This window comes from Aethalodelphis obliquidens, unplaced genomic scaffold (assembly GCF_003676395.1).
Source record: "Aethalodelphis obliquidens isolate GAN/ISIS:26980383/991018 unplaced genomic scaffold, ASM367639v1 scaffold7, whole genome shotgun sequence".
Classification (NCBI taxonomy): Eukaryota; Metazoa; Chordata; class Mammalia; order Artiodactyla; family Delphinidae; genus Aethalodelphis; species Aethalodelphis obliquidens.
The window spans coordinates 69,095,087-69,101,486 of record NW_020837951.1 but is presented as its reverse complement, the minus strand read 5'-3'; the positions used below and the strand labels follow the sequence as shown (position 1 = coordinate 69,101,486).

The 6,400-nt window shown below is 44.3% G+C and overlaps 1 pseudogene; it reads left to right on the top strand.

The window, feature by feature from the left end:
• The first annotated feature begins 5,443 nt into the window (after positions 1 to 5,443).
• LOC113620257 (histone H4-like) lies at positions 5,444 to 5,747 on the top strand (annotated as a pseudogene).
• Positions 5,748 to 6,400: the final 653 nt, after the last annotated feature.

The following is a 6,400-nucleotide window of genomic DNA, read 5'->3' as shown; positions in this document are numbered from 1 at the left end:
CGCCGGCTGCCTGACGTGGCCCGCCCCGCCGTCTCGAACGCCTGGGGGCGGGGACTACGGGGAGACAGCCAATGGACTGCAGACGGCAAGGGCCTGCCCCCGCCTCCTCCAACTTCGGCCCGCCCACCCTCGCTCGCGCGCACGCGTGTTCAAGGCCAAGGCCGCGCACTGCGGCTGGAAGGCAGCGTGGGCGGAGAAGCGCAGCTCCGCAGCCGCCTGGGGGCAGGTAGGGCGGCGCGTGCAAGTGCTGGCTGTGGGGCTGCGCCGCAGTGGGGAGTTGGCCCAAGGGAAGGCAGTTTAAAGGAACCCGCCTGGAGATGCCACTGCAGCGTGTCCGGATGGTCCTGTTGGCAGCCTGCCCCTATGCAGCTTTTGGCGGTGCAAAGCAGCTTCTTGTTATTTGGAGATTTTGTTTCCCGGGAAAAAAGTAATACCGATAACATTAGGATTCAGAAATTTTAATACAGACGGCAGACTTGCGGTTTCGTTCTTCTCCTTGTAGCTGCTGCTTGGTATCTTTACTTCAGTTGGCCAGCACAGAACATTGCAGTTCTTGATGCTACAGTGACATTATCCACCTGTTGGGTAGTCCTGCAGGTCGTCCTGGCCCAGGCATTTCTGTTGATTTAATCTGGGGAGAAGTGGCGCCCATAATTGTTACTTTTATTGTTGTTATTATTTTTGTCTAATACTTATTGAGTGTCCACCCATGCATGAACACGCATTTTCATAAGAAGGCTCTAAGACACCTGGCACCGTGGAACAGAAGCTAAAAGAGGCAGCAGGAAAAAAAGATGAGGTTATGACAAAATGGAATTCTGATTGTGGATGGCAAAAGTGAAAATTATATACAAGATGAAATAGTTAAGACAAGTTGCTCTAGAGAACCTGACTTACCAGCAGTTTCTAAACCCTAGTGCACCTTTACAAGCATTTGAGGAGGTTTTTTTAAAATACCAGTAGCTGAGCCCCATTTCTAGAGATTCTGTTTTAATAGCTCTGCTGTGGGGCCTTGGCATTGGTCTTTTTCTAAGTTTCCAAAGTGTTTTTAATGTGCTGACAAGTTCTACTTCTCATTTGTAAGAAAGATTTGGTTTCCTATACTCCACTTCAGAAAAGTAATAATATACCACAGACCATCTTCAGTTCTCTCAATAATCTATTATGCATTTATTATGTAAGCATTTATCTAAATTAATTTTGAACCTACTTATATATTCAATCTGTTACCCTTTGAGAGAAAGGAGTGTTATAAGGTTTATAACTGCCTTCTTGATTTTATGGACTTTGATGATATTCCCCTTCAGTCTTTTTTTTTTTTGGCTGCGTCAGGTCTTGGCTGCACGTGGACTTTCTCTAGTTGCAGCGAGCGGGGGCTGCTCTTCATTGCGGTGCGTGGGCTTCTCATTGCAGTGGCTTCTCTTGTTGCGGAGCATGGGCTCTAGCCGTGTGGGTGTCAGTACTTGCAGCACGTGGGCTCAGTAGTTGCGACATGCAGCCCCTAGAGCGCGGGCTTTAGTAGTTGTGGCTCGTGGGCTCTAGAGCGCAGGCTCCGTAGTTGTGGCGCACGGGCTTAGTTGCTCCGCGGCATGTGGGATCTTCCCAGACCAGGGATAGAAACCGTGTCCCTTGCATTGGCAGGCAGATTCTTAACCACTTCACCATCAGAGAAGTCCCCCCTGTGCAGCCTTAATAATTCCAAATACAACAGCACTTCTTTTAGGACTATTTTAATTCTTTTTAAAAATTCTTTTTCTTTTAAGAAGATGTTGGGGGGTAGGAGTTTATTAATTTATTTTATTTATTTTTGTTGTGTTGGGTCTTCATTTCTGTGCGAGGGCTTTCTCTAGTTGTGGCAAGCGGGGGCCACTCTTCATCGCGGTGCGCTGGCCTCTCACTATCGTGGCCTCTCGTTGCGGAGCACAGGCTCCAGACGTGCAGGCTCAGTAGTTGTGGCTCACGGGCCCAGTTGCTCCGCGGCATGTGGGATCCTCCCAGACCAGGGCTCGAACCCGTGTCCCCTGCATTAGCAGGCAGATTCTCAACCACTGCGCCACCAGGGAAGCCCCTAAAAATTCTTTTTCTATTTCCTTATTTTTTGAGATACATTAGTCAAAGTTACAAATGAACATTTAACTATGTGAACAGCACCTTTCAATGTATGTCAACTCATTTAATCCAACTTTAAGAAGCAGGCACAGTTATTACACACATTTTATAAATAATGAAAATTAGGCACAAGGAGTAAAGCATCTTGATCAAGAGGCACTCTGGCTCTCAATAAATAAATGTACTGCATCTGTTATAGAAAGTCTGGTTTTAGGAGTGTTTGGGGAAACGCCCATTTAAAGAAAGATGGTGAGTCTGTGATTTTTCACTTTTGACACTTCCCCTAGATTCTGATTTTGGGCAGGATTGAGGGATTTAGGCTGTTAAACCAACAACCTAAAACTGACAACAACTTGCTGCAGATCTTGGGCTAGGCTGGAAGCACAAGGGCTCACTCTCTTCTGGGATATACTCACCCTACTTCTGGGATATACTCCTTCTATACATGACTGTAGTTCAGCAAGGATTTTTCTACCTTTTAATTTATTTAATCTATTGCTATACCTGGCACTGTGCTAGATATGAGAGATAGCAAGATGAAATACACAATCCAGAGCCTCAGGGAGCCAGCTCATCCTGGAGATTTATTTGTACAAGACTAGAGGTATAGACTTTTAGAACCAGAAAGGATGTCAGAAGCTGCCAGTCTATGACAAAGTTTTAACTAAGTGCTGAAATGAAAAATAAAGACAATGTATTAAGTTTTCATAAAAATAAATTTATTCAGTGTAAAGGACTGTTCTTTGTGAGGTTATGCTTTGATTTTTTCTGTTAAAAATGTTCTCTCTTTGGGAATATACTGTATAGCACAGGGAACTCTACCTAATGCACTGTGGTGACCTAAATGGAAGGGAAGTCCAAAAGGGAGGGGATATCTGTATGTGTATGGCTGATTGATTCATTTTGTTGTGCAGTGGAGGCTAACACAACATTGTAAAGCAACCATACTCCAATAAAAATTAATTTTAAAAAAAAGAAAAAGTAAATAAAGAGAGCTAAATGCTAAAAAAAATTTTAAATGTAAAAAAAAAAATGTTCTCTCCTAATAATTAGTAGGTTAAGTTGTTGGGAGTTTTGTTTACTTTAACGACCTTAAAGTCCTGTGTTGATTCTCAAAATTTTTTGATGTTTTTCTGATTTAGTTTAACTGTCCATTGCTGGCGAGGGAAATTAAGATTGCAGAGGGACAAAGTCCAGTTCTCTTTCTACTGCATACCCATTGGAACAGCCCATTTCATGAGCAGGGCTAGAAATGTTTGAAAATAATAATAACAAATTTAAAAAGAAATCAGGATCAAGGTTAGACAACAAAGATTAGAACTGGTTCTGATAGGCCAGCTGTGTTGTTAGCCAGGAAGAGAAGTCTCCTGCCTGCTTAATTAATCAGATTAGCTAAGTAGCTTGGTTTCCTTCTGAGCTGAAAGCAAAGAATGGGGCCTGAGGGAATACAGCTACTGTATGGACTGACATTTTTGTTGTTGTTGTTGTCGTTGTTGTTGGTACTCGGGCCTTTCACTGTTGTGGCGTCTCCCGTTGTGGAGCACAGGCTCCGGACGCGCAGGCTCAGCGGTCATGGCTCACGGGCCTAGCCGCTCCGCGGCATGTGGGATCCTCCTGGACCGGGGCACGAACCCGTGTCCCCTGCATCGGCAGGCAGACTCTCAACCACTGCACCACCAGGGAAGCCCTGGAGTGACATTTTGATTGGGGTAAGACTAGGAAAAATCAGCTGGACTGAGTAAGGCACACCCATATCTGATATAGATATGTGGAGTCTATATTCCCTGAGAGTCAGCCTGGGGAGAATTTTTGAGAAACAGCAGGGAGAGACTGGACCCGGATGGGGGCCATGGGAGAAGAATCAACTTCATTCATGTAACCTGCAGAGGGTGGTCTAGACCTAATACCAGAAGCCCCAGCTCAGATGGAAATTTCAATTGAAGGATCAAAACAGACTTCAAATCTATATATTATTTTCTGGATAGGCTTAGATCCTACATGCAATACATGCAAATGAACTCTTTGCCTTTTAAATATTCAGGACAAACCACCTTCTTGCAGAGATAAGCAAGCAGACAGCATTTCTCTGTTAAACTCCTTGTATTATTACCCCTGAAGTTGTTAAGCAGTTAGTTCTCTATTGTACCAGACCCTTTAGATAAGTACACTTTTTGAAGTCAGTAGAGAAGGGCCTATTGACTTTAACAACAACAAAAAAAGAAAGAGAGTAAGAAAAATGTGTCCACTCCCAAATCATTAACTGAACTGAAAAGAATATGCTAACAAAAAAAGACACTGTAGTGTGAATCCTGTACTGTAAGAGAAGGTCATGTCCCCCACAGCATCAGGAGAGGCACAAAGCCTTGAACTCAGGCCCAAGCATGCTGGGCTAGCTCAACACGCACACACATTCATCAGCAGGAACGAAACTGGGAGGAGAAATTCAGAACTGAGTCACAGGGCTCCACTGTCGACACATAACAGAAAGTAGTCTTATTAGACTTAATTAGATGTGAGTAGATGGCTCCAATGGCTCCCCATTTCTTTTAGAGGAGAAGCCAAAGCCCTTACAAAGGTCAACAAACTATACATGATCAGTCTCCCGGTACCATGCACCTCCATCCCCAACACACACACACACTGCCTGTTAATCTTTGACCTTGCCTTCTACACTCACCCCAGCCAACTCCACTCCAATAACCCTGCCTACTCTCTGCTGCAGGATCTTGGCACTTCCCCCCACATATTCTCATGACTCATTCCATTGAATCATTCAAGCCTTTGCTGAGATATTACCTCCCGGATAAGGCCTACTCTCTCAGTCAGGGTCCCAGCAGGAAACAGATGGCACAATCAAATTAGGAAAACGGAGAAGCATTTAATAAGGGACTATAAACAAAGGTGTGGGCATGGAATAAAGAGATCACAAGGGAAACTCAGGAACATTGAGGCCCCCAAAATCACCTCTGAGCCTAAAGGGGCAAGAATAAGGAGTAGTTACCAAATATGGAGAAGGCTGTGTACATAGGGGCTACCTGACAGGAATTGGGAGCTTAGGTCAAGGAACACAGCCAGTCCACAGTGACCCAACAGGGAGAGGAGAGCCCAGGAGTTAATACTTTGACCTCCCTCATTCTCCTCTCTCTTTCTGATCTTCTGACACAAGGGAACTAATGATGCTGTTCATATAGGTCCATCTCCTGGGGTACAGTGAAGGGGCAAAAAGAAGATATCTCTCAATCAATCTTACCTTGATTACCTACAACAGTTAGCTTTTGCTGTGTAACAAACTTAGAGGCTTAAAATCACAAATGTTTATATTGCAAAAGCAACCATGTCTAGTCATGGTAAGGGTGGAAAAGGCCCAGGGAAGGGAGGGGCCAAGCACCATGGAAAACTGCTGTGCAAAAACCTGGGGATCAGGAAGCCTGCCATCCAGTGTCTGGCCCAGCATGGAGGCATTAAGCCCATCTCTAGCCTCTTCCAACGGGAGACCGGCAGGGTGCTCCAAGTCTTTCTGATGAACATGATCCAGGATACAGTCACCTACACAGAGTACGCCAAGCCCAAAGCAGTCACAGCCATGGTAGTCTACAAGCTCAAACCCCAGGGATGTACTCTAGGGCTTTGGTGGCTGAGAGTACAGGATCTGCCATACCTCAACATTGAAAAAAAGAGCCCTTTTCAGGGCATCCCATGAAATCACATGAAGGGTTGTTGTGCATTGCAGAATTGTTAAATCTGAGTAGGTAAAATTAAATAGTGGTTTGCATAAGGCTGCTGAAAGGTAGATGCATTATTATTTTGCAATGCAATTACATAACTTAATCCTGGAACATTTTGTCACACTAAGGTGTTGAGAAATCGGGGTTTGTTTTTTTTTAACAAAGCAAAAGAAATAGGTCTTCTAAAAAGGGGTACAATAGATGAGCACAAGCAAATGGTGCTGATAAAAAGACTGGCTACCTAAAAAAACAAACAAACAAAAAAAGAAACATTTATTCATTTTCAGGATCCTATGGGTTGCTTAGGCAATTCTTCTGATATAGGCTGGCTTTTGCTGGTTCCTCCTGAGTCTACTTATGTGTCTGCAGTCAGCTGGCAGCTTGGCTGTTCTAGAATAGCCTCAGCCACCTCATATGTGGTGGCTTGCTCAGTGTCAGCTGGAGCAATAGGGATGATGTAGCCATGTATCCGAATTAACTGTAACCAATCACTTTTCTTACTCATATGACACCATCAGATCCTTGCTAGTATCAAGATACATTATTTTGATGGAATTCCCATGTTA